This window comes from Schistocerca cancellata, chromosome 1 (genome assembly GCF_023864275.1).
Source record: "Schistocerca cancellata isolate TAMUIC-IGC-003103 chromosome 1, iqSchCanc2.1, whole genome shotgun sequence".
NCBI classification, from domain to species: domain Eukaryota; kingdom Metazoa; phylum Arthropoda; class Insecta; order Orthoptera; family Acrididae; genus Schistocerca; species Schistocerca cancellata.
This window is the reverse complement of record NC_064626.1, coordinates 1,253,724,338-1,253,751,334: the sequence shown is the minus strand read 5'-3', so window position 1 is coordinate 1,253,751,334 and position 26,997 is coordinate 1,253,724,338. Positions and strand designations below refer to the sequence as shown.

Genomic DNA, 26,997 nt, shown 5'->3' with positions numbered 1-26,997 from the left:
AATTTTATGTCTTTTGCGAACAGAATCCAGACTGTCGCCGTGTTTTTTAATTGTCTCTTGTTTTCCCTGTCTGCTTCATATGTATTTTTATTAGCATCATCATCCCTCTGTTGTTTGTTTTAAGTTCCCCGATTTCTTTTCGCCTTGTTACTCTCTAAGTCTCCAATTTTATCGCCTGTTTTTTATTATTATTTGTTCTCCTGATCTTTGTCACAAAATCTGTAGGCTGAAGAGCGGCATACTAAGCTGCTGCCAGCCCGACCCCTTCGGGGCGAATTGAAATTCAATAAAGAAAAAAAAAAAAAAAATTGCGACTTGCACCGGGGAAGAACAGCGCTCTGTTATTCGGTTTTTGCGCAATGAAGGTGTGAAACCTATAGAAATTCACGACGAATGAAGGTTCAGTACGGTGATGCATGTTTGCCACAGCAGCAAGTCTACGAATGGAGTAGGAAGTTCGCAAATGGTTTCACTTCAGTGGAAGATGCTCCTCGTTCAGGTCAGGCACAACGAGTTGTGACTCAAAAGAACACTGATGCAGTTGTAGCCATAGTGAAGGAAAACCGCCGAGTGACACTGAATGACATTGCAGCATGTTTACAGATTAGTCTTCGGTGATGTGCTCCAGTTTCACAAAGTGTCTGCAAGATGGGTGCCACGGCAGCTGAATCCTGAAATGCCGGCCGGGGTGGCCGTGCGGTTCTAGGCGCTACTGTCTGGAACAGCGTGACCGCTACGGTCGGAGGTTCGAATCCTGCCTCGGGCATGGATGTGTATGATGTCCTTACGTTAGTTAGGTTTAAGTAGTTCTAAGTTCTAAGGGACTGATGACCACAGAAGTTAAGTCCCATAGTGCTCAGAGCCATTTGAATCATTTTTTGAATCCTGAAATGAGAGAACGACGTGTTGATGCATGTGAAGAACTATTTCGGAGCTTTGAACGAGACGTTGATGGCTTCCTTGCAAGAATCGTTACTGGGGACGAAACCTGGGTTCACTTCCACCAACCAGAAACGAAGAAAGCGAGCAAAGAATGACGCCATTCCTCACTAAAACCAAAGAAGTTTAGAACAGAACCTTCAGCAGGGAAGGTTGTGCTGACTCTCTTTTGGGATGAAAAGGGCGTCATTTTGGAGCATTACATGCCTAGAGGGACCACTGTCACCAGTGCATCATACACAGACCTCCTAAAAAATCATCTGCGGCCAGCAATCAAATTAAAGTGACGTGGATTGCTGTCAGTAGGAGTCCTTTTGCAACATGACAATGCAAGGCCCCACACTGCCCGTACAACTGTTGCATCAATCACAGACCTGCATTTTGAGTGTCTTCCTCATCCACTATACTCACTACACCTTGCCCCAAGTGATTTCCATATGTTTGGACCACTCAAAGATGTAATGGGAGGAAAGAAGTTCCGTTCTGATGAAGAGGTACGCCACGCGGTGCATGAGTGGTTGCGCGGACCACCAAAAAAAATTTTTCTAAAGGAATTTATGCACTTTGTAAGCGCTGGAGGACTTGCATTGAGCGTGGGGGAGATTATGTTGAAAAGTGATACAGCTTTGTACCACTTCTTACCACTTCTGCACAATAAATAATGTTTTAAAAAGTATTTAAGGTTTTCATTTGACTCACCCCCGTACGTTGGAAAAAGCAACTGTAGTATTAAATGTCTAAATGTTAGAAGAAAGGTTTGCCCTCTCTTTTCCTGTACGTGGCTGCGTGCTTCTTAGATGTAACGAACATGCCGTCTGTAACGCCGCTTCCTTTCGACGCAAAATTGAAAATCTAAAATAGTTCCCGAAACCCAATAAAAGACCCAGAATCCGAGATCCAAATTTCAAGTCCCACTGGAATAGCTTAACTTGAATATTAGCAAGTAAACAGAGTGAAAAGTATTTAAAACGACAAACTCTGGGAGGTTGTAGGTGACATAAAAACAAATATTTTCCCCTAATGTTATTTTTTCCTATGAGGATTATTTAAACCGTTGGAGGCCATATTACGCTGATCAGTTGTTAGAGGCCGTATTACGATCTTCACTTGCTAGAGGTCGTATTACGCTATTCAGTTGCACGCAACTGCTGTCCACCAGTGTAGTAGTGCATTGTCTGTGTTTACTAATGGGGCGATACACCTGGAGTGAGTACACTGATATGGTTGGTGCATATTACGCAGCGCACCACAACGGACGAGCTGCATCGCAGGTTTATCAACAACAATATCCTAATCGCCGTATCCCGCATCATACGACCTTTGCTGCTGTGTACCAACGTCTGCGTGAGACCGGGTCATTTAGCAGATTACCTGAACAGGGACGCCGTCGCACGGTAAGAACGCTTCAATTTGAGGAAGCTGTCTTGCAGCATGTGGAGCGGGGTCCATCAATCAGCACTCGTGCAATTGCACGTAACATGGGGACGAATCAGACGAATGTAAGAACAGCCCTTCGAGAGCAATTTTTACGTCAATTTCACTTACAGCGTGTCCATAACCTGGAACCAGTTGATTATCCACCCAGAGCACAGTTTTCGCTGTGGTACCTGGAACAGTGTGAAATGTATCCTACATTTCCATCGTCTGTGTTATTTACCGATGAAGCAACGTTCGGGCGTGATGGAGTTTTCAACATGCACAATTCGCACGTTTGGAGTGAGGATGACCCACATGCCACAGTTACTAGCGCTCATCAAGTGCGGTTCTTCGTTAATGTGCGGGTCGATGTTTTTAAGGACTGTTTAATTGGGCCGTATCTACAACCTGTTGTTGTTGTGGTCTTCAGTCCTGAGACTGGTTTGATGCAGCTCTCCATGCTACTCTATCCTGTGCAAGCTTCTTCATCTCCTAGTACCTACTGCAACCTACATCCTTCTGAATCTGCTTAGTGTATTCATCTCTTGGTCTCCCCCTACGATTTTTACCCTCCACGCTGCCCTCCAATACTAAATGGGTGATCCCTTGATGCCTCAGAACATGTCCTACCAATCGATCCCTTCTTCTAGTCAAGTTGTGCCACATACTCCTCTTCTCCCCAATTCTATTCAATACTTCATCATTAGTTATGTGATCTACCGATCTAATCCTCAGCATTCTTCTGTAGCACCACATTTCGAAAGCTTCTATTCTCTTCTTGTCCAAACTATTTACCGTCCATGTTTCACTTCCATACATGCCTACACTCCATACAAATACTTTCAGAAATGACTTCCTGACACTTAAATCTATACTCGATGTTAACAGATTTCTCTTCTTCAGAAACGCTTTCCTTCCATTGCCAGTCTACATTTTATATCCTCTCTACTTCGACCATCATCAGTTATTTTGCTCCCCAAATAGGAAAACTCCTTTACTACTTTAAGTGTCTCATTTCCTAATCTAATTCCCTCAGCATCACCCGACTTAATTCGACTACATTCCATTATCCTCGTTTTGCTTTTGTTGATGTTCATCTTATATCCTCCTTTGAAGACACTGTCCATTCCGTTCAACTGCACTTCCAGGTCCTTTGCCGTCTCTGACAGAATTACAATGTCATCGGCAAACCTCAAGGTTTTTATTTCTTCTCCATGGATTTTAATACCTACTCCGAATTTTTCTTTTGTTTCCTTTACTGCTTGCTCGATATACAGATTGAATAACATCGGGGAGAGGCTACAACCCTGTCTTACTCCCTTCCCAACCACTGCTCCCCTTTCATGTCCCTCGACTCTTATAACTGCCATCTGGTTTCTGTACAAATTGTAAATAGCCTTTCGCTCCATGTATTTTACCCCTGCCACCTTTAGAATTTGAAAGCTTTCTCTAAGTCTACAAATTCTAGAAATGTAGGTTTGCCTTTCCTTAATCTTTCTTCTAAGATAAGTCGTAAGGTCAGTATTGCCTCACGTGTTCCAGTATTTCTACGGAATCCAAACTGATCTTCCCCGAGGTCGGCTTCTACTAGTTTTTCCATTCGTCTGTAAAGAATTCGTGTTAGTATTTTGCAGCTGTGACTTATTAAACTGATTGTTCGGTAATTTTCACATCTGTCAACACCTGCTTTCTTTGCGATTGGAATTATTATATTCTTCTTGAAGTCTGAGGGTATTTCGCCTGTTTCATACATCTTGCTCACCAGATGGTAGAGTTTTGTCGGGACTGGCTCTCCCAAGGCCGTCAGTAGTTCCAATGGAATATTGTCTACTCCGGGAGCCTTGTTTCGACTCAGGTCTTTCAGTGCTCTGTCAAACTCTTCACGCAGTATCGTATCTCCCATTTCATCTTCATCTACATCCTCTTCCATTTCCATAATATTGTCCTCAAGTACATCGCCCTTGTGTAGACCCTCTATATACTCCTTCCACCTTTCTGCTTTCCCTTCTTTGCTTAGAACTGGGTTTCCATCTGAGCCCTTGATGTTCATGCAAGTGGTTCTCTTATCTCCAAAGGTCTCTTTAATTTTCCTGTATTCAGTATCTATCTTACCCCTAGTGAAATAAGCCTCTACATCCTTACATTTGTCCTCTACAACCTAGGCCATTGAAATTTTCTCGCCAGTGCATTGCCAGAATTGCTGGAAGACGTCCCGCTCCCTACAAGACAACGCATGTGGTTCCAACATGACGGGGCGCCGGCACATTTCAGTGATCGTGTGCGTCGATTCCTGGACCGACGTTTCCCAGAAACGTGGATTGGCAGAGGTGGTCCGGTACCATGGTCTGCTCGATCCCCAGATATTTCCCCTCTGGACTTTTTTTGTGTGGGGAGAGATACACAACTTTGTTTATGCAACTCCTGTTGCATCAGAAGAGGATCTGGTTGCCCGGATAGTAGCAGCAGCATGAACAATTCAGGATACTCCTGGGGTTTTTGCCCTTGTCGGACAGAACATGATCTGACGGTTTAACCTTTGTTTATGAGTCAATGGAGGCGTTTTTGAAAATCTACTGTAGTTGAAAATGGGTTGTGTTAATGTGTTGCCTGTTGGTCATAAAAAAGGAAAAGTGTTTGTTGGTTTAGTTAATTTGCCACCAGATAAATCTTCCTCTACCGGTTTAAATATTCCTCAAAGAAAAAAATGACATTAGGGAAAAATATTTGTTTTGCTGTCCCCTACAACCTCCCAGAGTTTGTCGGTTTAAATACTTTTCACCCTGTATACAGATAAGAAATACAGTATTAAGTGACTTAATGCTTAAAAAAGGGAAAGGAGAATCCATTAGTTTCAAAGTAAAATAACAGTAGATCGCAAAGTAGTGTACTTATAGGTCACGGAATAGAACGAGTGAACTCGAAGAAAACTTGTTGTGAGTTCTCTTTGAGGCCACTGCGTAATACAGAAGAAAAAAGTCATACATGTGCTGCTGGCGCTTGTTGGATCAGGCGCTATCTCAACGTATGCTCTTGTACGTAGGCGCGACGAGATTGTTTTTGTGCGTTTTTGGAAATTTTGCGATCTGCTAGGAATCATTAAACTTGAAATAGGTAGATCAGCAACCCTGAATATATCATTACGTAAAGCCAAGGGAGGAAAAGATCCGAACTTTTCTTAAATTGAATATCATACAGGGAAGACTTAACTTTGCGCCAAAGTAATAGTCTGTTAGTAGTTTACCGACATATGAAGTGAACATTCGTATTGAACTGTGAGAAAGTACTGAAGTCTCATTAAAGTAGCAAATGAAATCTGGATCTTGTTACAAACTCTTTGATGGAAACGTAACTAATTCTACCCAGCTTAGGGAACAGTTACTTCCTTAATACAATAAAAGGACGTGAATTGTATAGAATAAACCAGCATAAAGTGGATTTATTGTGTGACGTTTCTTTCAACCCATTTAATATTGTGTGTTAATAAAATATATAATCGTGCGACGACATAGATTAATAACAGAGTGCAGCATGCATTCCTTGCCGCGTTAGACAGTTATTGTACCGACTCGAACTATTAAGCTTACGTGAACTGAAAACTTTAGCGGAGAAACTATTACCGTACATGGACTGTAGCCATAATTAGTGCAAGGATAGCCATTGATGTTCAACTACGGGTAGCTGTGCTCGTACGCGTCGGGGAGCATATAATTATTTGAACTGGTCGGTATCATTGATACGCACTCGGCGTGAATATAGTGCGGCAGGTCAGTTTTTTTTTAATGTAATGTTCCTCATCAGACAATATTACCGCTAATCGATCAGAGCACGAATATCATCAACAAACATTTCCAATATATCTTAAGAGGAGCAGTTACAAGCCGGACAGCAAAATATTGCTAACGTCGTAGTAATGGGATGGTTGTGTTTGACGGTCAACGACGCAGGTAAGACACGTGCAGTGCTGCACTGTGAGTGTTCAGTACGGACTAGGCATCAGTATAGGTTGTTCACGAGTAGTGCACACTTCGTATTTGCATTCAGAGGCCGAGGTCGACGTGCAATGAAAGACCTAACATAGTTCCAAAGAGGGCAGATTGTGGGGGCCAGACCAGCTGAAGCATCAGTAACCAAGACAGCCAACTTGTTGAATGGTTCAAGAGCCACTGTTTCAACGGTCATGACAGCCTAAACAAGACATGGAAAGACATCATTGTGTAAACGAAATAGTGAGCGCAAATCAAAACTAAATGGCAGAGATCGTTGTACGCTAACACAAATTGTGTCAAAACAATAAAAATACGGCGGCTTAAGTGACTACGGAGCTCAGTAGCCATCTTTTGGACCGAGTATCTATCGACACTGTCCGCCGAGAACTCCATAAGCGAATATTCAGGGACGAGCTGCTACGATGAAACCGTTCGTGACGACAACCAACACACAAATCCTGAACGGCTAGTCACTGGAATAAGCGTCATATGATCCGATGAGTCTACGTTTTCGTTATTTCTAACATCTGGTGGGGTTTACGTCTGGAGAACGCCAAAAGAAGCGTACAATCCTGACTGCTTGGTTTCAACGGTTAAGCATAGTGTGATGGTGTGGGCAACCATATACTAGCATTCTGCTTGTCCCATCATTACTCTCAAAGGACGTGTTACAGCCAATGATTATGCGAACATTTTAGGTGATCAGGAGCACCCCGTGATTCAAACCTTGTTCCCAACAATGATGCCATATTTCAAGAGGGTAATGCAATCATTCATACAGCCAGGACAGTACAATCGTGGTATGGGGAGCATGCGACTGAACTGCAGCGTCTTCCGTGGCCAGCACACTCCCCTGACTAGAACATTATCGAACCTTTGTGGGCGAATTGGAGAGCAGACTCCAGAGCAGATTTCCGCCTCCCTCGTCACTACAGGAGTTAGGTGAGGTTTTGATAGAATATTGGCATAACATTCCTCTGTAGACTGTATTACGTGCAAATGGGGGTCCAAACCCTTATTAATAAACCAGTTACAAGTGTGTACAGGTGTACACATTATTGTGCCCATATCCTGTACATTCGTAGAATAACCATTTTATTAAAAGTATTTTGGCGACCACTTGTACGCCGCAAAATAAATACTCCCCTTAACGAAACCTCGTTTCTTGCTGAACGTAAGAGCGCAATGACAGTGTTACGAGTTACGTGCCATGATCTCTGTCGATTTATTTGACATTGCTATGCAATGTCGCACGCACATAAATGAAATAAACAATTTACTAACAATGACTTGGTAGCCACGCTAATCATAAATTTTATCTTCCAAGAAAGTAGCTGTATCCTTTATTTAAGCATGTGATAGAACCATTGACCACGGCCTAAAAGGCATATTTGCAATCGCCGTTCTAAGGAACGACGAACAGATGTAATTGCAGTGGATGATATAAGAGAGTATGTACTGGTGATTCGACGCCACACATCGTCTGGTTCAAATGGCTCTGAGCACTATGGGACTTAACATCTGAGGTCATCAGTCCCCCTGAGCGGTTCTAGGCGCTTCAGTCTGGAACCGCGCGACCGCTACGATCGCAGGTTCGAATCCTGCCTCGGGTGTGGGTGTGTGTGATGTCCTTAGGTTAGTTAGGTTTAAGTAGTTCTAAGTTCTAGGGGACTGATGACCTCAGATGTTAAGTCCCATAGTTCTCAGAGCCATTATTTTCATCAGTCCGCTAGGACTTAGAACTTCTTAAACCTAACTAATCTAAGTACATCACACACATCCACGCCCGAGGCAGGATTCGAACCTGCGACCGTGGCAGTCGCGCGGTTCCGGACTGAAGCGCCTAGAACCGCTTGGCCACACATCGTCTGGCGTAGTTGGGACTTCGTTATAAACTGCATATTTGAGTGCTCCCTAAAGAAATAAATCGAGAAGAGTCAAATCCGGGGATTTCGCATGTCATTTGATAACAGAATTTCGTCCTATCCAACGTCCAGGAATGTTTTCATTCAGTATCTGCGTTACCGTACGGGACGAGTGTGCTGGACAACCGCCGTGTTGCAGCCACATACACTGTGTGTGTTGCAGCCACATACCTCTTTCAGAAGAACCGGTAGAATGTTATTCAGAAAGCAAGCGTAAGAATGTCCATTTAGAACGCCTGAGATGAAATAATTTCCTATGATGTCGCACCCTACGTTTGCGCGCCACGGCCGTTGATGTTGCACCTGAGGAAACCGGTTAAGCCGCGTGTGGCTCGCGTTCGTGCCATATCTCATTTGAGATCCTGTTTTCACTGTACTACCCCCTCGTTATGTTAATTTCAATTACTCGTGTCATTGAGTTGCCGCCTTGCCTGCCCGTGAGCGGCAGCAGCGGTGCTTATCGATATAAGCCCTTTATTATTATCTTTGATGACTGCTATTAGTTCCCAGTTGTCGTGTGTTCAGAGTTAGTTCGGATCTGCCAGTGAGTTGGGAGGCGCTAGGTGTGCAGTTCGGACCTGGCAGTGTTTGACTCGGGACGCGGAGAAGTTCAGCTGCAGTGAGGTCCAGACAGACTCGCCCGACGGTTGCCGATACATATCAATTTAGTGTGGACCACCTTGGTTGGTCGTCAGTCGGTCGTCTTGTCGGACGACAAGTATGTTGGCCGGCGATCGCTTATGGGTTGCCTGCGTGTGCCGACTCGTGATTCGTCCTTGTTATTGTACAGTCGATGCCGTTAGTATCGTCTAATCCTTCGTGCAAGTGCTCGTGAAACTGCGCGTAGCTTGTGATGTTGACTGCTCAGTTATTTTAGTGCTGTCTCTGTGTTGATGTGTGGCAGTCGGTCGGTTGCCGTGGAGCGGCGAGCAAATCTCCAAGGGGCGTGGTTTAGGCGGGCCCGCTGGCGGTCTCTACGCAGTGTCGGAGTGTGTGGGGTGTTTCCATTCGTACGACGTCCGTGGCTCACCGACACTAGACACGAAAATTGAGTTTGGAATTAATTTACCAGCAAGTCAAGACTGTTCACATGGTGCCATTTGGTTCTCGTTGTTGGCTGTTGGGACATTCCCGCGAGCAACAACGTGCGTGTTCGAGTTGGCGAAGGTTTAGCCACCGTCCGGTAGAATCTAACTGTATTTGGTTATTTGCAATTGAAGTGCACCAGCGGAAATTTCTGCCTTGTGGCCGTTAACGTTCTGGTTACCTGCCCTGGCCGTTGACGTATATTTAGGCAGTGTCCTCTCCTCACCGTGTTATCGCTGTCCAGCACGGTGTGTAGTTCGACAGCTTAATGTGTGCTTCGTTGTGGGCGTCCATGCCTTTTACGTTTGCATTGAACTCCCGGTTGTGTGCTGGTCGAGTGGAGCGCAAGTTACCTTGTCGGTGGGTCCGTTGACTCTCTGTAGGTTGGGTTGTCGTCGGATCGAGAATGGTTGGGCCGACTACCTGTTTCACATAAGTGAACGTTAGTATTTCAAGTGCTGGCCGACCCCCAAAACCTCTGAGCGCCGTTAGCTGCACTGCCTTTTCTTATTTTCTGTTGTGTGTATTCGTATGGCCCATAGCCGATGGTTTTGAATTAAAGTTGAATTGTTTTTAGTCGTGTTTTAAGTCATGGGGCCTTCAGCCGTTTTTAAATTAAGGATCTTTGTCTTTCGAGCACCAGACTGTTTGGGGCCTTCAGCCCAATTGAAGGTAAGGCCTTCAGACTTGTGTTTTTTATTCAATCTTATCCTGAGTCTTAAATCATCGGCCTTTACCCGTCTTTAAATTAAGGTTGTTGCTTTTCAAGTGTTAGATTTTGGGGTCTTCAGCCAAATTATAGAATTTACTTAACGTGAGGCCTTCTGCCTTCTAAATATTCTTTTTGGCGTCTGAATTTTGAGTTAATGGCGTTAAGCGTTTTTTTAAAAAATGAAAGTGGTTGTGCCCTTCAGGCATAAGATAGTGTGGCGTATTCAGCCGATAACTATATTCAAGCCAAATAAATAAAGTTAAATGTGAAACTTCCTGGGAGATTAAAACTGTCTGCCCGACCGAGACTCGAACTCGGGACCTTTGCCTTTCGCGGGCAAGTGCTCTACCAACTGAGCTACCGAAGCACGACTCACGCCCGGTACTCACAGCTGTACTTCAGCCACTATCTCGTCTCCTACCTTCAAAACTTTACAGATGCTCTCCTGCGAACCTTGCAGAACTAGCACTCCTGAAAGAAAGGATACTGCGCAGACATGGCTTAGCCACAGCCTGGGGGGTGTTTCCAGAATGAGATTTTCACTCTGCAGCGGAGTGTGCGCTGATATGAAAGTAGTTATCCGGGTATTCATTGTTCTTCGGAACAGATGCCTTTCCCAAAAAAATGGCTCTGAGCACTATGGGACTTAACATCTGAGGTCATCAGTCCCCTAGAACTAACCTAAGGACATCACGCACATCCATGCCCGAGGCAGGATTCGAACCTGCGACCGTAGCAGCAGCGCGGTTCCGGAGTGAAACGCCTAGAACTGCTCGGCCACATCGGCCGGCCTCAAATCAATCGTGAACAATTCTGGTCCCGTGACACGGTGCATTGTCATCCATAAAAAATCCGTCGTTGTTTGGCAACATAAAATCCATGAATGGCTGCAAACGGTCTCCAAGCAGCCGAACGTATCCATTTGCCAGCCAGTGACCGGTTCAGTTGACCCAGAGGACTCAGCCCATTCCGTGTGTGTGTGTGTGTGTGTGTGTGGTTTGAGGTTTTCGGGCGCTAAACAGCGTGGTCATCAGCGCCCAAACGCATAGAAACAGGAACACATGCAGTGACGGGACGAAGACGGACACCGAACAAGGAGAACGGCTAAAAGACACAGACATGACGCAGTTCCAAATCCTCACATACAGAGACAAAACAAGAGGAGAAGAAACGCACTAAAAAAGGAAAGGAAACACAAGGAAAAGAGAACAGAAATCGAAGTGAAACAAGTAGGTAATCGTGACTGGCGGACCTCTTACCTAAAGCCTGGGTGAGGCAGTCACCCAGCAGCACATTAAAATCCTCTCCCTAAAATCCGAGGCAACAAATTGGACAGGACACAAAACCGTAAGACCTTAACCACAGTCGTTGCGTCGTCTTGCAAAATAGAGGGCAAATCCGGTGGCAAGGAAACCACCGCCCTCTGGTCAGAGAATAAAAGACAGTCAAGTAAAATGTGGCGGACCGTAATCTGGACGCCACAAGCACTGCAGATTGGGGGGTCCTCCCGCCGGAGTAAAAAACCGTGCGTTAAGGGACTGTGCCCGATGCGGAGGCGAGTGAGGAGAACCTCATCCCGCTTGCATGAGTGGTAGGACGTACGCCATGGCCGCGTGGTGGCCTCGACCAGACGCAGCTTATTTTCACCGACTGCCGGGGTTTACGGTGACGGGAGACTGGCGGCGCTGACCAGTCCCCAGCTGAGGACCCCGGGGTCGCCAAGCCCGTACTCAGCAAATGAATGCTGAGCCCCTGGGGGGGGGGGGGGGGGGCATTCCGTGCAAACACAGCCCACACCATTATGAAGCCACCACCAGCTTGCACAGTGTCTTGTTGACAACCTGGGTCCATGGCTTAATGGGGTCTGCGCTATACTCGAATCCTACCATCAGCTTTTACTAACTGAAATCGAGACTCATATGGTCAGGCAACGGTTTTCCAGTCGTCTAGCATGTAACCGATATGGCCACGAGACCAGCAAAGTCGCTGCAGGCGACGTCCTGCTGTTAGGAAAGGCATTCGTGTCGTGACCGCCAGACACCACACTTGCTAGGTGGTAGCCTTTTAAATCGCCCGCGGTCCGCTAGTATACGTCGGACCCGCGTGTCGCCACTGTCGGTGATAGCAGACCGAGCGCCGCCACACGGCAGGTCTAGAGACACGTCCTAGCACTCGCCCCAGTTGTACAGCCGACTTTGCTAGCGATGCTACACTGACCAATACGCTCTCATTTGCCGAGACGATAGTTGGCATAGCCTTCAGCTACGTCATTTGCTACGACCTAGCAAGGCGCCATGACCAGTTTATATTGAGATTGCACTTATGTGATATCAAGAGCGATGTACACCAATTATGGATTAAAGTTAAGTATTCCAGCAGCTACGTACTTTATTTGCTATATTAATAACATTGTAATGTTCCAGACCTCACGCCAGTCTGCGTGAGCTTAACGCGTGCCTTTCGGCCTCCTCTAGCTACAAGGTGTTGGCTCTTCTGCTAACACTTCACCAGGCATTATTGTTCTGTGTTAGCGTTGACAAATCTACGCAAACGCCGCCGCTCACAGTCGTTAAGGCCACCGACCTCCGTGTTATCCGTTGTGGGAGGTAATGCCTGAAATTTGGTATGCTGGGCACACTTTTGATACTGTGGATCGCTGAATATTGAAATTCCTAACGATATCCCGAATGGAATGTCCCATGCTTCTACACTACTGGCCATTAAATTGCTACACCAAAAAGAAATGCAGATGATAAACGGGTATTCATTGGACAAATATATTATACTAGAACTGACATGTGATTAGATTTTCATGCAGTTTGGGTGCATGGATCCTGAGAAATCGGTACCCAGAACAACCACCTCTGGGCATAATAACGGCCTTGATACGCCTGGGCATTGAATCAAACAGACCTTGGATGGCGTTTACAGGTACAGCTGCTCACGTAGCTTCAACACGACACCACAGTTCATCAAGAGTAGTGACTGGCGCATTGTGATGAGCCAGTTGCTCGGCCACCATCGAGCAGACGTTTTCAACTGGTGAGAGATCTGGAGAATGTGCTGGCCAGGGCAGCAGTCGAACATTTCCTGTATCCAGAAAGGCCCGTTCAGGACCTGCAACATGCGGTCGTGCATTATCCTGCTGAAATGTAGTGTTTCGCAGGGATCGAATGAAGGGTAGAGCCACGGGTCGTAACACATCTGAAATGTAACGTCCACTGTTCAAAGTGCCGTCAATGCGAACAAGAGGTGACCGAGACGTGTAACCAATGGCACCCCATACCATCACGCCGGGTGATACGCCAGTATGGCGATGACGAATACACGCTCCCAATGTGCGTTCACCGCGATGTCGCCAAACACGGATGCGACCATCATGATGCTGTAAACAGAACGTGGATTCATCCGAAAAAATGACGTTTTGCGATTCGTGCAGCCAGGTTCGTCGTTGAGTACACCATCGCAGGCGCTCCTGTCTGTGATGCAGCGTCAATGGTAACCGCAGCCATGATCTCCGAGCTGATAGTCCATGCTGCTGCAAACGTCGTCGAACTGTTCGTGCAGATGGTTGTTGTCTTGCGAACGTCCCCATCTGTTGACTCAGGGATCGAAACGTTACAGCCATGCGGATAAGATGCCTGTCATCTCGACTGCTACGAGGCCGTTGGGATCCAGCACGGCGTTCCGTATTACCCTCCTGAACACATCGATTTCATATTCTGCTAACAGTCATTGGATCTCGACCGACGCGAGCAGCAATGTCGCGATACGATAAACCGCAACCGCGATTGGCTACAATCCGACCTTTATCAAAGTCGGAAACGTGATGGTACGCATTTCTCCTCGTTACTCGAGGCATCACAACAACGTTTCACCAGGCAACGCCGGTCAACTGCTGTTTGTGTATGACAAATCGGTTGGAAACTTTTCTCATGTCAGCACGTTTTAGGTGTCGCCACTGGCGCCAACCTTGTGTGAATGCTCTGAGAAGCTAATCATTTGCATATCACAGCATCTTCTTCCTGTCGGTTAAATTTCGCGTCTGTAGCCCGTGATCTTCGTGGTGTAGCAATTTTAATGGCCAGTAGTGTATCTCCAACTAACATTGGACGTTCAGAGACTCTTAGTTCCCATCGTGCGGCCAGACACGTCGAGAATCTTTTCACGTGAAGCACCCATTATCACGTCTCAAACCTCGTCACTTGAAGTAGCTAAGTCCAACTGACAGCTTCACCAATGCACTGCCCTTTTGTACCTCACACGCCGTACTACCGCCATGTGTATACGTGCGTATTGCTATCCCATGACTTCTGTCACCTCGGTTTATGTACGTACCGTCACTCTCAGGTTTTATGTTATTTTCAATGTGAAGGAAGCTTGTTGGGTAAAAGGTGAACTAGTAATACGTGTGTAAAATATATAATTGTAAAGGTTTATCTAAATGGAAATTCACAGGATACTTAAGTGGATGAGCTCGTAGAAGCGAAGAGGCGCAGATGGGTCACCGACGAAAAGATGGCTGAAGGACGTAGGAGACCAAAAGTCTCATTTCTCGTAAGCGGCAAAAAGCAGAAGAGCGCTGGCGTTGTCTGGAGGACTGAGGTTAATGGAGGCTAACGACGCACTAGCTATTTGCGCAGCAACGCTTAACGAGAAAGCAGTTGAACTGCAAAGCGCGCAGGATCACTTGAGAAGAAGCCGTGAGACATTCCAAAAGACCATTTAGCTAGGGATGGCGTCTGCCGGATGTCACTTGACTAACGCCAGGTGAAGGAGGGGGGGGGGGGGAGGGGAGTGGAGGGGAGGAGGAAGCAGACGCCTCCACCCACCCATTACGAGGCGGAAATGGAACTCTCCCGGGTGGCGAAACACTGCTTTCAAAACGAGCAGTCGTGATGGCGTGCGCCGACGCCTAATGAAGTAAGATTTGATTAGCAAACAGCGAAAGCGGTTGGGCAGCTACCGTCAACGGCATTCCTTCGGGAGGGCGTGAAGGCAACATTCCGTCGGTTTCGCAGAGGGTATGCTGAGGTACACTTTCCACACGTAGTCTCTGCGAGTCTCTGTGAAGAGCAGGGCAGAGCACACTTTTCATTGCACCATACATTTTATTGCACCACATTTTAAGGTTTCGCCCCATTCCAATCACAGATGGCACGTGGGAGCAAGCTTCCGTGCGAGCTATCACTTAGCTGATTTCTTCCGCGTGAGCTCTGCGGGACCCGTATGGCAGCGAAGCCGGTCACATATTCAGCAAATAAGCGTTGGGTACAGATAAATGCTTGTACAGTGTTGTTATGTTTGTGTCGTTATGCATGAAGGAAAGAGAGTGGGTGAAACACGGCGCGAGAATAACGCCAAGGGGACTGTCGAGTTTAATGTCCCCAACTGTCGTAAAAATCACTTTTAAAAGTGTCATATGCCCTTACTTCATCCCGTTTAATCTCATTTCATCAAGCACTTGGGTAGTACCAAGCTGGCTGCTTTCTGAAACTGTGTATATCACACAGTTATAACCCTTTTTCTATCATTTACTGAATTGAATAGCAATCTTCGTGCAGTTTTATGCCATACAGGGTTCATCGCTCTCGGGTTGGGTCGTCAACGGATCGAGTATGTTTCTTGAGTGTTTAATTGGCAGAATCACCAATGTCAGCCTTTACACTGAATATTGGACTACGCTTTGATGAAAAATTAAAACTACTCGCCATTTGATGTTCGTCCTTTGGCGCTGCACCATTGGCTGTCAGCTGCGCGTTGGGTAAAATTCGGATGATATGGAGCAGATGGAAAGCACACGGTTTTGGCCGCTGCGGCAGGCGGCGTTTAAATAGAGTTCCAACAGACTGCCGGACAACGGATGACGCGTGAACACTGTTAAGACTCCAAGTGAACTGACACTTGGTGTGGCCTGCAACTGTGGACTTACTGCGCGTGGTGTTATCAGCTCTGTTTGGAGCAACAAAGCTGCAAGACAAGGAGAGCTAGCTCACAAGTTATTGCAATCAAACTACAGTAACCGACTTTTAATTGACGCGAAATATAATCGATTCTCTACTCGTACTGAGCGGGAATGTGTGCCGACGCCTAATGAAGTAAGATTTGATTAGCAAACAGCGAAAGCGGTTGGGCAGCTACCGTCAACGGCATTCCTTCGGGAGGGCGTGAAGGCATCACGGATGGACAGACATAAGGGAGGACACAATGATTCGACCTCAGCTTCTCACGATTGATGTAAGCACCCTTGAGAGCACCATAAACGAGGAGTCCATCATCAGGTCGCTCGATCCGCCCGTGTGGACAAAATGCAGATCGCTCTTAACTTCCAAACACTCTCTGAGGAATGACACATGTCGAACTCGCCTTTTCTGGCAATGTGTCGGACTAGTCCTGAAACATCCCCTTTGGAAAATTATAAATTACTGTGCTGGTAAACCTCTTACGTTATTTGATTTTCAAACAGCTGAGCAAAACTGAACGTGCTCAGACATTTCTCTGTTTACTTATTCTGATCATCAATAAACTGACACACAATATTTTTAGCGCAACGCAATCTGACTTTCAGTAATCCCTACAAAAGAATGGCCCTGACTAACGATAACATATACCTTTCATGAATCACTAACCTCACAAAAATCTTCGTTACTCGGACTACAGCAATACAGCAAGCGCCAATACTGCCAGCTAAATAAAAGATTCTAATTACGGAAGGCACTAACTACTGATAGGCATAGTCAGCAAATGAAAGATTTTGATAGAGAACAAGTAATGTATTTACCTTAATAATGTTCAAAAGTCATAACATATATATATATATATATATATATATATATATATATATATATATATATATATATATATAAGTTCATGGCATCCAGTCATACAAATTTTCTTTTTCTGGCGGACACACGTCCAGATCGTCCGCTCTTAAAATTTTGTCATCTCTCTCCCCACATCCACCACTGCTGGCGGCTCACCTCCAACTGCGCAACGCTATGCGCTGTTCACATCCAAGTGCCCAACACTACAATAGCAAATATTCCAACAATGCCAACCAGCCACAGATTGCACACAACACAGTAAGTGATTTTCATACACATACGCCACATAACGTGGCGTTACCAACATAAAAACCTAAACAGCGTACTTGCATAGCCCCCCTTCCGTAGTTAAAATCTTTTGTTTAGCTGACAGTATTGACGCTCGCTGTATTGCAGTAGTTCGAGTACCGAAGATTTTTGTGAGGTAAGTGATTCACGAAAGGTATAGGTTATTGTTAGTCAGGGCCATTCTTTTGTAGCGATTATTGAAAGTCAGATTGCGTTGCGCTAAAAATATTGTGTGTCAGTTTATTGATGATGAAAAGAAGTAAAGAGAGAAATGTCTGAGCACGTTCAGTTTTGCTCAGCTGTTTGAAATTCAAATAACGTAAGAAGTTTACCTGCACAGTAATTTATAAATTTCCAAAGGGGGCGTTTCAGTCAAAATCGCTTGTGTAGCTGTAAAGCGAGATCGTGTAGTTACGTTTCGTATCTCTATGTCCGCTTGGAATGAGTACTTCATGCTAGAATTTACACGTATTCAAGTAGCACGAAACACTATGAAGATTGAAGCTGTCATGAAGCAGCCATTAATACTGAGAAACAATTCTAATCTAAAAATATTGACACTCGCAGCTCTTACACTGAGAAGCATTTTGAAGCTTGCGCTGGAGAAGTATACTATGCTCCAGCTGGAGATTCTGAGTTATTTATGAAACACCTTCAGGTACTACTCATTTTTAAACTAAATTACAATTAAAATATCTAAGATACACGTATTCTAGAGCTGCACTGAAGTCCCTAGTCATTTCGTATAATCTAACTCATACGATTAACAGTAGTTATGGATACGAGCAGTACTGCTATAAAATATTTCGATGTTGTTGTTGTTTGTTGTTGTTATTGTGGTCTTCAGTCCTGAGACTGGTTTGATGCAGCTATCCATGCTACCCTATCCTGTGCAAGCTTCTTCACCTCCGAGTAACTACTGCAACCTACATCCTTCTGAATCTGCTTAGTGTATTCATCTCTTGGTCTCCCCCTACGATTTTTACCCTCCACGCTGCCCTCCAATACTAAATGGGTGATCCCTTGATGCCTCAGAACATGTCCTACCAATCGATCCCTTCTTCTAGTCAAGTTGTGCCACATACTCCTCTTCTCCCCAATTCTATTCAATACTTCATCATTAGTTATGTGATCTACCGATCTAATCCTCAGCATTCTTCTGTAGCACCACATTTCGAAAGCTTCTATTCTCTTCTTGTCCAAACTATTTATCGTCCATGTTTCACTTCCATACATGGCTACATTCCATACAAATACTTTCAGAAACGACTTCCTGACGCTTAAATCTATACTCGATGTTAACAAATTTCTCTTCTTCAGAAACGCTTTCCTTGCCATTGCACGTCTACATCTTATATCCTCCCTACTTCGACCATCATCATTTATTTTGCTCCCCAAATAACAAAACTCCTTTACGACTTTAAGTGTCTCATTTCCTAATCTAATTCCCTCAGCATCGCCCGACTTAATTCGACTACATTCCATTATCCTCGTTTTGCTTTTGTTGACGTACATCTTATATCCTCCTTTCAAGACACCATCCATTCCGTTCAACTGCTCTTCTAAGTCCTTTTCTGTCTCTGACAGAATTACAATGTCATCGGCGAACCTCAAAGTTTTTATTTCTTCTCCATGGATTTTAATACCTACTCTGAATTTTTCTTTTGTTTCCTTTACTGCTTGCTCAATATACAGATTGAATAACATCGGGGAGAGGCTACAACCCTGTCTCACTCTCTTCCCAACCACTGCTTCCCTTTCATGTCCCTCGACTCATATAACTGCCATCTGGTTTCCGTACAAATTGTAAATAGCCTTTCGCTCACTGTATTTTACCCCTGCCACCTTTAGAATTTGAAAGAGAGTGTTCCAGTCAACATTGTCAAAAGCTTTCTCTAAGTCTACAAATGCTAGAAACATAGGTTTGCCTTTTCTTAATCTTTCTCCTAAGATAAGTCGTATGGTCAGTACTGCCTCACGTGTTCCAACATTTCTACGGAATCCAAACTGATCTTCCCCGAGGTCGGCTTCTACCAGTTTCTCCATTCGTCCTTAAAGAATTCGTGTTAGTATTTTGCAGCCGTGATTTATTAAACTGACAGTTCGTTAATTTTCACATCTGTCAACACCTGCTTTCTTTGGGATTGAAATTATTATATTCTTCTTGAAGTCTGAGAGTATTTCGCCTGTCTCATACATCTTGCTCACCAGATGGTAGAGTTTCGTCAGGACTGGCTCTGCCAAGGCCGTCAATAGTTCTAATAGAATGTTGTCTACTCCCGGGGCCTTGTTTCGACTTAGGTCTTTCAGTGCTCTGTCAAACTCTTCACGCAGTATCACATCTCCCATTCCATCTTCATCTACATCCTCTTCCATCTCCATAACATTGTCCTCAAGTACATCGCCCTTGTATAGATCCTCTATATACTCCTTCCATCTTTCTGCTTTCCCTTCTCTGCTTAGAACTGGGTTTCCACCTGAGCTCTTGATATTCATACAAGTGGCTCTCTTTTCTCCAAAGGTCTCTTTAATTTTCCTGTAGGCAGTATCTATCTTACCCCTAGCGAGATAAGCCTCTACATCCTTTCATTTGTCCTCTAGCCATCCGTGCTTAGCCATTTTGCACTTCCTGTCGATCTCATTTTTGAGACGTCTGTATTCCTTTTTGCCTGCTTCATTTACTGTATTTTGATATTTTCTCCTTTCATCAATAAAGTTCAATATTTCTTCTGTTACCCAAGGATTTCTACTAGCCCTCGTCTTTTTACCTACTTGATCCTCTGTTGCCTTCACTACTTCATCCCTCAGAGCTACCCATTCTTCTTCTACTGTACTTCTTTCCCCCATTCCTGTCAATTGTTCCTTTATGCTCTCCCTGAAACTCTGTACAACCTCTGGTTTAGTCAGTTTATCCAGGTCCCATCTCCATAAATTCCCACCTTTTTGCAGTTTCTTCAGTTTTAATCTACAGTTCATAACCAACAGATTGTGGTCAGAGTCCACATCTGCCCCTGGAAATGTCTTACAATTTAAAACCTAGCCCCTAAATCTCTGTCTTACCATTATATAATCTATCTGATACCTTCTAGTATCTCCAGGATTCTTCCATGTATACAACTTTCTTTCATGATTCTTGAACCAAGTGTTAGCTATGATTAAGTTATGCTCTGTGCAAAACTCTACCAGGTGGCTTCCTCTTTCATTTCTTAGCCCCAATCCATATTCACCTACTATGTTTCCTTCTCTCCCTTTTCCCACTCTAGAATTCCAGTCACCCATGACTATTAAATCTTCGTCTCCCTTCACTACCTGATTAATTTCTTTTATCTCATCATGCATTTCTGCAATTTTTTCATCATCTGCAGAACTAGTTGGCATATAAACGTGTACTACTGTAGTAGGCGCGGGTTTCGTGTCTATCTTGGCCACAATAATGCGTTCACTATGCTGTTTGTAGTAGCTTACCCGCACTCCTATTTTTCTTATTCATTATTAAATCTACTCCTGCATTACCCCTATTTGATTTTGTATTTATAACCCTGTAATCACCTGACCAGAAGTCTTGTTCCTCCTGCCACCGAACTTCACTAATTCCCACTATATCTAACTTTAACCTATCCATTTCCCTTTTTAAATTTTCTAACCTACCTGCCCGATTAAGGGATCTGACATTCCACGCTCCGATCCGTAGAACGCCAGTTTTCTTTCTCCTGATAACGACGTCCTCCTGAGTAGTCCCCGCCCGGAGATACGAATGGGGGACTATTTTACCTCCGGAATATTTTACCCAAGAGTACGCCATCATCATTTATCCATACAGTAAAGCTGCATACCCTCGGGAAAAATTACGGCCGTAGTTTCCCCTTGCCTTCAGCCGTTCGCAGTACCAGAACAGCAAGGTCGTTTTGGTTAATGTTGCAAGGCCAGGTCAGTCAATCATCCGACTGTTGCCCCTGCAACTACTGAAAAGGCTGCTGCCCCTCTTCAGGAACCAAACGTTTGTCTGGCCTCTCAACAGATAACCCTCCGTTGTGGTTGCACCTACGGTACGGCCATCTGTATCGCTGAGGCACGCTAGCCTCCCCACCAACGGCAAGTTCCATGGTTGACGGGGAAGATAGACACATCGAAATTTCAAAACTATTGTGTAAGTGCTTACAGTCAAACTACACGACTAATAAATGAGCAACGAACTGAAGATTTTAAGATGCTTATGCGAAATATGGACTGGAACTATGTGTTCGTCACACTTGGCGTCACTGAATTATTTTCCAAGTATTAGCACACGGAGATCAACTGATCAACTGCTACTGCATAGAAGTTGATTTTCCACAGCAGAACTTCCTACCTTCACTGAATCAAAAAGGTCATCACAGAAAGGTCACCACAGAAAGAACACAAGCTCAGATTGTTTCAAGGGTGGGGAAGGAAATCAGTTGTGTCCTTCCAAAGGGATCATCCGGTATTTGCCCGGAGCGATGTAGGAAAATCACGGAAAACCTAAATCATGATGTTCGGACATGGGTTTCAACTGTCGTCCTCCCGAATGCTAGTCCACTGAACTCAATAAAACTATGTTCTCGGTATTCCAGCCATGTCAAGCGGTTAAAATACCGCGAACATTCGACCGAGTACTTCATGGCCATTGTCAAGTGGAATGATGAAACTCCTTATATAAAGACGGAAACAATCGAAACGTCGAAAAATAATTAATGTAGAGTTATGAAATTACGGGAATACATTTGTCTACGCAACATATTTAAGTGATTAACATTGCAAGATCACATGTTAATGTAAGCCGGAGATAAGGCATTGCAAATGTGAAATGCTAGTACGTTAATAACCGGTGTAACCGCCAGAATGTTGAATGGAAGCATGCAAACGTGCACGCTTTGTGTTGAACAGGTGCCGGATGCCAGTTTCTGGGATGGATTTCCATGTCTGTTGCATTTTCTCGGTCAATTTAGTGCAGTTAAAGCTGTTTATGGATGACACTGGAACTGCCGTCCGATGACGTCCCGTATGTGCCCAATTGGAGACAGATCTGTGTTCGAGCAAGCCAAGACAACACGAGGACACTCTGTAGAGCATGTTGGGTTACAAAAGCGTCATGTGGGCGAGCGTTATTCTGTTGGAAGACACTTCCTGGAATGCTGTTCAAGAATTGCAACATAGCAGGTCTGATCACGGTACAAATGTTGTAACCAGAGTGCGTGGGATAACCAGGAGAGTGCTCCTGCAGTCATACGAATTGCACTCCAGACCGTAACTCCAGGTGCAGGTCCAGTGGGTCTAGGACACAGAAAGGTTGGGTGCAGGTCCTCAACTGGCCTACTTCTGGTCAACACTGGCACCGAGGCAGAACCAGTTTTCTTCAGGAAACACAACTTCCGTCCTGCCATCTGTAACGCCGGAAATGCATATCCTTCTATTTCCATCTATTCTACTATAAATTTGTTTTCCTTATTTTTGTTACCTGAATATATGACATTTCTGTGTCTTTACATATTGTAATTGTTTTACTATTTGTATATATAAATTTCAGCATTGATGTCGATGTATAATTGGTTTGTTTCGTAAATATTATTTGTATTTTTACGCTGGGTCTTGCCTAGGGAAAACTGCTATCGAACGATTACTTCGATAGGTCGTGTGAAGAATCAAAGTGTGTAGGGTCTTTGGTAGTGTTAACTCTGTCGCGTGGAGCGCGGGCAGAGGGTGTCTGGCTGGAGTAGCGAGTGGAGCAGGTGTGTTGTGTGAAGCTCCCGCGAGTTGCCGCGCTTTCGGGGTTTGGCAGCATGTAATTGCGCTCGACTTGCGATGATAGTTTCTGACATGGTGTCGCGGACGGGAAGCATTAGCTGGCGCATATCAAGAGCCCGTTTCGTCTGGTGACCGTGTCGAGAACAAGGCGCGCCAACATCCAGCTTCTGCAACAGCGACGGCCGACAATGAGTGACTGTCGCCACCTCCTCGATCGACGGCTTCAAAATCGACGGCTTCAAACCTTCAATCAACCGACAAGGAAGACTGGAAGCACGTAAAGTTTTAGAACTGTATGGCAGACCTCAGCTTTTCAAACTTTTAAAATTGTTGCATCACAAAATTACAGCTACTTAGCATGAACCTTTGTTGCTCATTGTCCCAATTGCATTACCAAGCAGGGTCCCTTCCTTTTCCGGAATGAACCTGAGTGTCGTTCAAATTCAGACGCCAGCGTTAAAGTACAATCATACCATTTCACTACTTTAATTTCAAAGTTCAGTTAAAGTATTTATAGCTGGCTACAATACTTAGATTACACAGGCATAAATTAAGAGTGCGAGTTTTGTTACCATATTTTAGCTTACCTGTGACTGCGGCTCAGCTTGGTACGTACTAAATTTTACTATTGTTAATTGTTCAGAATCATTTAATTCAAGTTCAAAGTTAAATCTCTTATTTCTAAATTGCGTAGATTCAAGTAGCTTTCGAAATGATTGTCGAGGTAGTCCAAGACTAACCGTATTTTACTGAATTTCGATGTGCTTCAGAAAGAAAGCTCACTATTAACTTCAGTCACTAAATTAACTTCGATTTTCCGGTTTTATTAATTCTTTTGCTAAATTAAGTCAGAGTGTAGCGAAATTTATTACTTCTGACAAACTTTCAGTTTTCACACTACACTTCTCAACCTTCAGTTGCCACACTCCTAGTGCTAATTGTATGTGTAATAACCTTTCTTTTTCAGTTACTATAGTGATTGTCCTTAGGACTGGCGACCGTAATTTCCCCCAAATCTCAAATATCTAATTACCACTAGTTGATTGTTAATGTAACGGCCGCACATTTACTTTATTTATTAACTTTACCCCTTTTCAAAATTAATTTCCACCAGTTTCATTAGCATTTTTCCTTTCATTTAGATGTAACCCTTTCCTACCTCTTTACCGACAAATTAACTTCGGTGACGATTGCTTTTCCCAAATTTCCATTAGGTACACGCGGTTTAATTTTTCACTGTCATTAAGGTCGATAAGTGAGGGGGAGGTTACACATCGAATGGACTTTCGCTTGACACAGCTGAAGTCGCAAATGGCGGTGGTTTGGGGTCAGTGGAATGCGCGTTACGGGCCGTCTGGTTCGGAGCTGTCCTTGAAGTAACCGATTTGTAACAGTTCGTCGTGTCACTGTGGTGCTGCAGGTGCGCTACGATGTGCCAGAGCCATCATTCACTTACATTGGATACTTTTCTGCCAAGTCTTTCTGCAATATGGCAGGAGGAGCATCCAGCTTCTCGTAGTCCTATTACAAGACCTCGTTCAAACTCAGTGAGGTGCTGACAGTGTCGTCTTTGCCTGCTTAAAAGCAGTCTTGACTAAAATCAACTCACCACGTCCAGCCTCAAAGGTAACTAACGTTCATGTCTGTTACAGTTACAGCGTACATTTAAGGGAAACCTGATTGTACCCTCATAGTGGCGCTACTTGGACCAGTCTCATTCGACTGCTGCGAAATTTGGGTAAACATCATCAGTCAGATGTAAAAACCAACTTTAGTGTATGTCGCACAGTTCCTTCTTGATGGTGTAATTTTTTTTTTTCGTCGTCGAGTTGCCGGCTGTGACTTCACTGGTGACCATAAACAATTTGGGCAATGTTACTGCGCGAGACTTTGCATTTATAACACAATGGTGTTCAACATAATGTTTGAAATTGGTTGGTAAATCGATAATGGATGTATGTGAGTGTGTGTTGGGTGAGGGGGGGGGGGGGGAAGTCGGAGTACGAAGCGAGCTATAGATTGGATTGCAACTGATATTGCCTTCAAATTGTCTCTGGCATATGGAGCCTTTTACAGTGGTGATTTGGACAAACATGAAAAAGCTTCAAAGCAAGGAACGTCCTGTCAACTTCAAGATCATGGCAGACTCAGTATCGCCCCTACTGATGGAGGATAGGGAAGAAAATTGGTAAGTTCTTTTCAAAGTAACCTAACCATTAGATAGAAAACTCTGTGTAAATAAAAGAGCATAACCTAATCAGATTAGGGCCTTGAAGGAGGTCACGTCATGCCACTTGTATTAAGCTTTTTCTATCACTGTTTACTCAGATAGTGAGAATTCAAATTCAAATGGCTCTAAGCACTATGGGACTCAACATCTCAGGTCATCAGTCCCCTAGACTTAGAACTACTTAAACCTAACTAACCTAAGGACATCACACACGTCCATGCTCGAGGCAGGATTCGAATTTGGGACCGTAGCGGTAGCGCGGTTCCGGACTGAAGCGCCTAGAACCGCTCGGCCACAGCGGCCGGCTAACGAGAATTGTTGTTGTGATCTTCATTCCTTACAATAGTTTGATGAAAATATCCACGCTAGTTTGTGTAAGCCTCTTCATGACTGCATAACTATTGCAAACTCTATCTCCTGTAACGTGCTTAATGTAGCGAATCTTTGGTCTCTCTCTGCAGTGTTTAACCTCCACAGTTCCCTCCAAACGTGCTGTTCCTTGATGCTTCACGATTTGTGCCATCGGATGACCACTTCTTTTATCCGAGTAGTGCCAAAAATTTCTCTCCAGTTCTAGTCTTTAGTACTATTCTGTAACAACACATTTCAAAAATTTGTATTGTTTTCTTCTCTGAACTGCTTATCGTTCACGTCTCACTTCTCTACAAGGCTACAGTCCAGACAGATGCCTTCATACAGGCTTCCCAACACTTACGAGCCGATATTAACGTGTACAGGGTGAAGCGAAATTCGCGCACTCGGGCTTCGCAGCGCGACTCCTCACATACCAGAGATAAATAAAAAAAAACAAAAAAAACAAAAAAAAGTCTCAGACAAAATTTCATCCGGCGAGTACATCCAGCAGAAAAAGGACATTAGAAAGTGGCAATCTGGAAACACAGTAACCAACTGTACGGTAACTACCTCTGTCATCACGTATTTGTCGTCCTCTGCAGCTGGCGCAGTGGATAGAGTTTTGGTTTAGCACGCAGGAGGTGGTGCGATCCTGGCTTGGGGCGCATTTTTTTTTTTTTTCTAATTTCATTCTGACATTCCATACTGTAATATACACCGTTTCTTAGGTCACATGTATCCTAAATTTACAACATTATGTAACGCTGAACGTAGCAGATACGTGGTTAGACAAATAAGACGTAGACAGTTGAAACAAATGAACTGCAATAGAAGAGAATAACTAAAAAAAACATTATCAATTTCGGTATGCTAAAAATGATAGCACAGTACAATAACACATCATCTACTTGTCATTTATACTACATGTAATATGAGCGCTCAGATGTCGCACATTAGCAAGCAGTGATAATAATAATGTCCATATTAACGACCACATGATCTTCACAACAGAACACGTAGCCCTCAGAACAACAGATGCTCGGGCGACCTCTGTAGTCCAAACGTTGCGCAGCCCGCCGGATCATACTGCTCTGAACCCTTCGCAGCAAAGCTGCGTCCACAGTAACAAGAGGAGCATGAATACGCGCTACCTATTCTTCCACATTTGTCAGCAGAGTAGAGTACACGTGCTGCTTCAGGTGTCCCGACAGAAAGCAATCCAGGTCAGATGAACGCGTCGGCCATACATCTGGATCTCAACGTCCGAGCCATTTCCCTGGAAATATTCTGTCCAAATACTCATCATCATCATCATCATCATCATCATCATCATTTAAGACTGATTATGCCTTTCAGCGTTCAGTCTGGAGCATAGCCCCCCTTATACAATTCCTCCATGATCCCCTATTCAGTGCTAACATTGGTGCCTCTTCTGATGTTAAACCTATTACTTCAAAATCATTCTTAACCGAAT

General features: G+C 44.4%; 1 protein-coding gene and 1 non-coding gene across 2 annotated transcripts in view; both read right to left on the bottom strand.

Annotated features, from left to right (window-relative positions):
- The window catches only part of LOC126143752 (Down syndrome cell adhesion molecule-like protein Dscam2), a 726,918-nt gene that overhangs the window by 497,690 nt on the left and 202,231 nt on the right, over positions 1-26,997 (bottom strand). The gene's annotated exons all lie outside the window — the stretch shown is intronic.
- On the bottom strand, positions 10,358-10,432 carry Trnas-cga (transfer RNA serine (anticodon CGA)). The gene has a single exon. It is a non-coding gene; the product is annotated as a tRNA-Ser (tRNA).